We start from the raw sequence: 7614 nt of genomic DNA on the forward strand, positions 1-7614 counted from the left end.
TTTTCTTTCTCGAAAATATTTTTTTTTGTATTCGCTGCTTTTTCTTGCTTCAAGAATCATTTTTATGATTTTTCAGATCCTTAGTAACATTTCTCCTTTTTCATCATTCTTTCAAGATCCAACATTCATGAATCACAAATTCAAAAGACATATGCACTGTTTAAGCATACATTCAGAAAACAAAAATATTGCCACCACATCAAAATAATTAAACTGTTATAAAATTCAAAATTCATGCAATTCTTCTCTTTTTCAATTAAGAACATTTTTCATTTAAGAAAGGTGATGGATTCATAGGACATTCATAACTTTAAGGCATAGACACTAAGATACTAATGATCACAAGACACAAACATAGATAAACATAAGCATAATTTTCGAAAAACAGAAAAATAAAGAACAAGGAAATTAAAGAACGGGTCCACCTTAGTGATGGCGGCTTGTTCTTCCTCTTGAAGATCCTATGGAGTGCTTGAGCTCCTCAATGTCTCTTCCTTGTCTTTGTTGCTCCTCTCTCATGATTCTTTGATCTTCTCTAATTTCATGGAGGAGAATGGAATGTTCTTGGTGCTCCACCCTTAGTTGTCCCATGTTGGAACTCAATTCTCATAGGGAGGTGTTTAATTGCTCCCAATAGTTTTGTGGAGAAAAGTGCATCCCTTGAGGCATCTCAGGGATTTGATGATGAGAGAGGTCTCTTGTTTGCTCCATCCTCTTCTTAGTAATGGGCTTGTCCTCATCAATGGGGATGTCTCCCTCTATGTCAACTCCAACTGAATAACAGAGGTGACAAATGAGATGAGGAAAGGCTAACCTCGCCAAGGTAGAGGACTTGTCCGCCACCTTATAAAGTTCTTGGGATATCACCTCATGAACTTCTATTTCTTCTCCAATCATGATGCTATGAATCATGATAGCCCGGTCTATAGTAACTTCGGACCGGTTGCTAGTGGGAATGATTGAGCTTTGGATAAACTCCAACCATCCCCTAGCCATGGGCTTGAGGTCGTGCCTTCTCAGTTGAACTGGCTTCCCTCTTGAATCTCTCTTCCATTGGGCGCCCTCTTCACAAATGACTGTGAGGACTTGGTCCAACCTTTGATCAAAGTTGACCCTTCTAGTGTAAGGATATTCATCCCCTTGCATCATGGGCAAATTGAATGCCAACCTTACATTTTCCGGACTAAAATCCAAGTATTTCCCCCGAACCATAGTAAGCCAATTCTTTGGGTCCGGGTTCACACTTTGATCATGGTTCTTGGTGATCCATGCATTGGCATAGAACTCTTGAACCATTAAGATTCCGACTTGTTAAATGGGGTTGGTAAGAACTTCTCAACCTCTTCTTCGGATCTCATGTCGGATCTCAGGATATTCACTCATTTTGAGTTTGGAAGGGACCTCGGGGATCACTTTCTTCAAGGCCACAACTTCATAGAAGTGATCTTGATGCACCCTTGAGATGAATCTCTCCATCTCCCATGACTCGGAGGTGGAAGCTTTTGCCTTCCCTTTCCTCTTTCTAGAGGTTTCTCCGGCCTTGGATGCCATAAATGGTTATGGAAAAACAAAAAGCAATGCTTTTACCACACCAAACTTAAAAGGTTTGCTCGTCCTCGAGCAAAAGAGAAAGAAGAGAGTAGAAGAAGAAGAAATGAAGGAGATGGAGATGGCTTTGTGGTTCGGCCAAAGGGGGAGAAGTAGTGTTTAGGTTGTGTGAAAATGAAAGAGTGAAGATGGGTTTATATAGGAGTGGAGAGTGGGGTGGGGTTCGGTTATGGGAGGGTGGGTTTGGAATGGAAAGTGTTTTGAATTTGAATGGTGAGGTAGGTGGGGTTTTATGAAGGATGGATGTGAGTGGTGAAGAGAAAGATGGGATTTGATAGGTGAAGGGTTTTTGGGGAAGAGGTGTTGAGGTGATTGGTGAATGGCTGAAGAAGAGAGAGAGTGGTGGGTTAGGTGGGGATCCTGTGGGATCCACAGATCCTGAGGTGTCAAGGAAAAGTCATCCCTGCAGCAAGTGGCGAGCAAAATTGCTCTTTGTGCCAATTCTGTCGTTAAACGCCGGGCTGGTGCCCCTTTCTGGCGTTTAACGCCAAGTTCTTGCCCTTTACTGGCGTTTAACGCCAGTCTGGTGCCCCTTTCTGGCATTAAACGCCCAGAATGGTGCCAGACTGGGCGTTAAACGTCCATCTGCTAGCCTTACTGGCGTTTAAACGCCAGCAGGATCTTCCTCCAGGGTGTGCTGTTTTTCTTTCTATTTTTCATTCTGTTTTTGCTTTCTCAATTGATTTTGTGACTTCTCATGATCATCAACCTACAGAAAATATAAAATAACAAAGGAAAAATAGATAAAATATAACATTGGGTTGCCTCCCAACAAGTGCTTCTTTAATGTCAGTAGCTTGACAGAGGGCTCTCATGGACTTTGGTGCCAGTTCCGGCGTTTAACGCTTGGAATTCTGAGGGTGACTTTTGATGAGCGGATAATTTGTATGCTTTTTGGCATTGTTTTTAGTATGTTTTTAGTATGATCTAGTTAGTTTTTAGTATATTTTTATTAGTTTTTAGCTAAAATTCACTTTTCTGGACTTTACTATGAGTTTGTGTGTTTTTCTGTGATTTTAGGTATTTTCTGGCTGAAATTTAGGGTCCTGAGCAAAAATCTGATTCAGAGACCAAAAAGGACTGCAGATGCTGTTGGATTCTGACCTCCCTGCACTCAAAGCGGATTTTCTGGAGCTACAGAAGCCCAATTGGCGCGCTCTCAACGGCATTGGAAAGTAGACTTCCTGGGCTTTCCAGCAATATATGATAGTTCATACTTTGCCCAAGATTTGATGGCCCAAACCGGCGCTCAAAGTCTCCCTCAGAAATTCCAGCGTTAAACGCCGGAACTGGCATAAAACTTGGAGTTAAACGCCCAAACTGGCATGAAAGCTGGCGTTTAACTCCAGAAAAGGTCTCTACACGAAAATGCTTCATTGCTCAGCCCAAGCACACACCAAGTGGACCCAGAAGTGGATTTTTACGTCATTTACTCATTTCTGTACACCCTAGGCTACTAGTTTACTATTAATAGGATCTTTTGACATTGTATCTGTACCTCATGACACTTTACACGTTTTCTTTGTGTACTTTCCACGGCATGAGTCTCTAAACCCCATGGTTGGGGGTGAGGAGCTCTGCTGTGTCTTGATGGATTAATGCAACTACTACTGTTTCTCATTCAATCATGCTTGCTTCCATTATAAGATAATACATGTTCTTAACCCGGATGAATGTGATGATCCGTGACAATCATCATCATTCTCAACTATGAACGCGTGCTTGACAACCACCTCCGTTCTACCTTAGATTAAGTAGTTATCTCTTGGGTTCTTTAACCGGAATCTTCGTGGTATAAGCTAGAATTGATGGCGGCATTCAAGAGAATCCGGAAGGTCTAAACCTTGTCTGTGGTATTCTGAGTAGGATTCAATGATTGAATGACTGTGACGTGCTTCAAACTCCTAGCAGGCGGGGCGTTAGTGACAGACGCAAAAGAATCACTGGATTCTATTCCGGCCTGACCGAGAACCGACAGATGAATTCCACGTGCTGTGACAGAGCATATGCAATCGTTTTCACTGAGAGGATGGGTGGTAGCCATTGACAACAGTGAAACCCTACATACAGCTTGCCATGGAAGGAGACTTGCGTGTTTGAAGAAGAAGACAGTAGGAAAGCAGAGATTCAGAAGATGGAGCATCTCCAAACCTCAACCTATTCTCCATTACTGCAAAACAAGTAATCATTTCATGTTCTTTAGCTTTTCACAATCAATCCTGATAGTTTCTGATATCCTGACTAAGATTTACAAGATAACCATAGCTTGCTCCAAGCCGACAATCTCCGTGGGATCGACCCTTGCTCACGCAAGGTATTACTTGGACGACCCAGTGCACTTGCTGGTTAGTTGTGCGGGGTTGCAAAAGTGTGATTGCAATTTCGTGCACCAAGTTTTTGGCGCCGTTGCCGGGGATTGTTGAGTTTGGACAACTGACGGCTTATCTTGTTGCTTAGATTAGGACTGTTTTATTTTTGTTGGTTTAGAGTCTTTTAGTTGAGTCTAGTTTCATATTCTAAGTTTGGTGTCAATTGCATGCTTTTGTTTTTCTTTTAATTTTCGATTTTTGCATGTTCTTAGTCCCTTTTTGATTTATAAAAATTCTAAGTTTGGTGTCCTCTTTGTGTTTTTCCCTTAAAAATTTTCAAAAACTGTGTGTTTGATTTTCTAAAAATTTTAAGTTTGGTGTCTTTTTGTGTTTTTCTCTTTCCTCTTTTCAAAATCAAATCTTTTTCATAAAAAATTTTCAATCATATATTTTTAATTGCTGTTTTCAAAATCTTTTTGATTAACTCATTGATTCAGTTTTCAATTTGCTTTGATCTTATTTTCTTTTTGATTTTTGAATTTTTATTTTAATTTTATTTTGTTTTATTCTATTTTTTTTCGTAAATTCAAAAAAGAAAAAAACAAAATTTATCCCCTTGCAATCATTATCATTTCCCTTTTGTCCATTATGGACCTAAGTGGGATTAATCAGTCCAAAAGGACTCTGGGGTCATATGCTAACCCCATTATAGCTGCATATGGGAGTAGCATCTGTACACCTCCCATCAAAGCAAGCAGCTTTGAACTAAATCCTCAACTCATTATCATAGTGCAGCAAAACTGCCAGTATTCCGATCTTCCACAGGAAGAACCTACTGAGTTTCTGGCACAGTTTTTACAAATTGCTGACACAGTACATGATAAAGAGGTAGATCAGGATGTCTACAGACTATTACTGTTTCCATTTGCTGTAAAAGATCAAGCTAAAAGGTGGTTGAATAACCAACCTACAGCAAGCATAAAGACATGGAAACAGTTGTCAGACAAATTCCTGAATCATTTTTACCCTCCAAAAAGGATGACACAGTTAAGACTGGACATCCAAGGCTTTAAACAAGAGGATAATGAATCCCTTTATAATGCCTGGGAGAGGTATAGAGGTATGCTAAGGAAATGTCCCTCTGAAATGTTTTCAGAGTGGGTACAGTTAGACATTTTCTACTATGGGCTTACAGAAAAAGCTCAGATGTCTTTAGACCACTCAGCTGGTGGATCTATACACATGAGGAAGACAATTGAAGAAGCTCAAGAGCTTATAGACACTGTTGCTAGAAACCAATATTTGTACTCTAGCAATGAGTTCTCTCCAAAAGAGGAAGCCATGGCAGTAGTCACTGACCCTAGTCCTCAAGAACAAATAATTGAGCTTAATCAACAATTGCTCCTGATGACAGAACAGTTAGCAGACTTTAAAGAGATGCTCCATGAAACTAAAGTTGCTAACAAGAGCATAGAACTGCAGTTAAATCAAGCAAAACAGCAAATATCTAAACAGATAACAGAGGAATGTCAAGCAATTCAATTGAGGAGTGGAAAGACCCTGAATAACACTGCTCAAAAGAGTAAAAAGCCAAACAAGGAACAATTGACAGAGGACAACCAAACCACTGTTCAAAATCCCTCTGAGGACAGTAAGAGCCCAGAGAGGAATGTCATTGGCGTTCAGACGCCAGAAAGGGAAGGAAAGCTGGCGTTAAACGCCCATTCCTTGCCCAGTTCTGGCGTTCAAACGCCAGAAAAGGGGGAAAAGTTGGCGTTAAACGCCCAATTTCCACCCAATCCTGGCGTTCAGACGCCTGGGGAGAATCAGACACCTGAAAGTGCTGACAGTAATCCCTCTAACAAAGCTTCTTCAACCACTTCTGTAAGGAATAAACCTGCAGCATCTAAGGTTGAAGAATATAAAGCCAAGATGCCTTATCCTCAAAAACTCCGCCAAGCGGAACAGGATAAGCAATTTGCCCGCTTTGCAGACTATCTAAGGACTCTTGAAATAAAGATTCCGTTTGCAGAGGCACTTGAGCAAATACCTTCTTATGCTAAATTCATGAAAGAAATCTTAAGTCATAAGAAGGATTGGAGAGAAACTGAAAAAGTGTTTCTCACTGAAGAATGCAGTGCAGTCATATTAAAGAGCTTACCAGAAAAGCTTCAAGATCCAGGGAGCTTTATGATACCATGCACATTAGAAGGTGCTTGCACCAAGACAGCTCTATGTGATCTTGGAGCAAGCATCAATCTAATACCTGCATTCACTATCAGAAAGCTTGGGTTGACTGGAGAAGTCAAACCAACCCGGATATGCCTCCAACTTATTGATGGCTCCATTAAATACCCATCAGGCATAATTGAGGACATGATTGTCAAGGTTGGGCCATTCGCCTTTCCCACTGACTTTGTAGTGCTGGAAATGGAGGAGCACAAGAGTGCAACCCTCATTCTAGGAAGACCTTTCCTAGCAACTGGATGAACTCTCATTGATGTACAAAAAGGGGAAGTAACATTGAGAGTCAATGAGGATGAGTTCAAGTTGAATGTTGTAAAAGCTATGCAGCATCCAGACACACCAAATGACTGCATGGGCACTGACATTATTGACTCTCTGGTAGAAGAGATCAATATGGCTGAAAGCCTAGAATCAGAGCTTGAGGACATCTTCAAGGATGCTCAACCTGATCAAGAAGAACTAGAGGAAGCAAAGGAATTTTCGAAAATTCCTCAGGAGGAGGATAAGCCTCCCAAGCCTGAACTCAAACCACTACCACCATCCCTGAAATATGCATTTCTGGGAAAGGGTGACACTTTTCCAGTGATTATAAGCTCTACTTTAAATTCACAGGAAGAGGAAGCACTGATTCAAGTGCTAAGGACACACAAGACAGCTCTTGGGTGGTCCATAAGTGATCTTAAGGGCATTAGCCCAGCTAGATGCATGCACAAGATCCTATTGGAGGATAATGCCAAACCAGTGGTCCAACCACAGAGGAGGCTAAATCCTGCCATGAAGGAGGTGGTGTAGAAAGAAGTCACTAAATTACTAGAGGCTGGGATTATTTATCCTATTTCTGATAGCCCCTGGGTGAGCCCTGTCCAAGTTGTTCCCAAAAAGGGAGGCATGACAGTGGTTCATAATGAAAAAAATGAACTGGTTCCTACTAGGACAGTCACAGGGTGGCGCATGTGTATTGATTACAGAAAGCTCAATACAGCCACCAGAAAGGATCATTTCCCTTTACCATTCATAGACCAAATGCTAGAAAGACTAGCTGGCCATGATTATTACTGCTTTTTGGATGGCTATTCAGGCTACAACCAAATTGCAGTAGATCCTCAGGACCAAGAGAAAACAGCATTCACTTGCCCTTCTGGGGTGTTTGCCTACAGGAGGATGCCTTTTGGTCTGTGCAATGCACCTGCAACCTTTCAGAGGTGCATGCTCTCTATCTTCTTAGATATGGTAGAGAAATTTCTGGAAGTCTTCATGGATGACTTTTCAGTATATGGAGACTCATTTAGCTCCTGTCTTAATCACCTAGCACTTGTCTTGAAAAGGTGCCAAGAGACTAACTTGGTTTTAAACTGGGAGAAATGTCACTTTATGGTGACTGAAGGAATTGTCCTTGGGCACAAAATTTCAAGCAGGGGAATAGAGGTGGATAAGGCAAAGGTAGAGGTAA

The sequence above is a fragment of the Arachis hypogaea genome, chromosome 6 (genome assembly GCF_003086295.3).
Source record: "Arachis hypogaea cultivar Tifrunner chromosome 6, arahy.Tifrunner.gnm2.J5K5, whole genome shotgun sequence".
Lineage (NCBI taxonomy): Eukaryota > Viridiplantae > Streptophyta > Magnoliopsida > Fabales > Fabaceae > Arachis > Arachis hypogaea.